Here is a 750-nt window from a genome sequence, read left to right as displayed (position 1 = left end):
CTTAGTGAAAACTATTAGACAAATTGCTTGAATCCACCCACACGCAAAAGATGACATCTTTAAAACCTGAAGTCAAATATAAAACTTGTGGCCACTTGGCACTCTGCTAATATTAGCTGAGATACATTTTACTGTTATGTCTGCACTGCATTCTTTCCCTCCAAAAGGGGCAAGAGACAGCAGTTCTGTCGTTTATTGGCCATCCTGTTATCATCGTGTGTTAACCAGGGTGGCTGCAAGTTTTAAAGAAAAGCCAGTGCCACCATTTTGCTCTCTGAATAAAGAATGGTTCAGTGATATTGCATGTGAGTTAAATCTTGACTCTCAGTTCCACAAACAGCTTACTTGATACTTGTAGGCTCTTCAAACAAAATCTAGTGCAATTCTGGGATATCTCATCCTGACAAAACTACGTAACAAACAGTTCAAAAAGCATTCCCAGAGCAAATGTTAGAAGTTCACAATTATGGAAGAGGTATGGCAAATCAAGTCTAAAAGCCAAGATAAAAGAACAGTACTTATGACACCCACCAACCTGACACTGTTGGTCGAGCACATGACACGCATGTGATGTATAAAAAAGCTGATGACTGGAATGAAGCTGTATACAAATAAAAAGGATTGCACATGGTCACTGTACACAGCAACATTTAAAGGTATTATTACACATCTTGACAATAAAAAAAATGGACTGATACTTCAAACCTGCATAACATTCCATTACAATAAGCACTGATATCATTTCATTAA

At 37.6% G+C, this 750-nt stretch overlaps 1 protein-coding gene across 1 annotated transcript in view; it reads right to left on the bottom strand.

Moving 5' to 3' along the window:
- Positions 1–750, bottom strand: part of LOC119591924 (ubiquitin carboxyl-terminal hydrolase 32-like) — a gene marked incomplete in the record, with an annotated part of 40,183 nt that overhangs the window by 1,110 nt on the left and 38,323 nt on the right.

The sequence above is a fragment of the Penaeus monodon genome, chromosome 29, assembly GCF_015228065.2.
Source record: "Penaeus monodon isolate SGIC_2016 chromosome 29, NSTDA_Pmon_1, whole genome shotgun sequence".
In the NCBI taxonomy this organism is placed as follows: domain Eukaryota; kingdom Metazoa; phylum Arthropoda; class Malacostraca; order Decapoda; family Penaeidae; genus Penaeus; species Penaeus monodon.
Note: the sequence above shows the minus strand (reverse complement) of the source record. Positions and strands in the feature narration are given on the sequence as shown.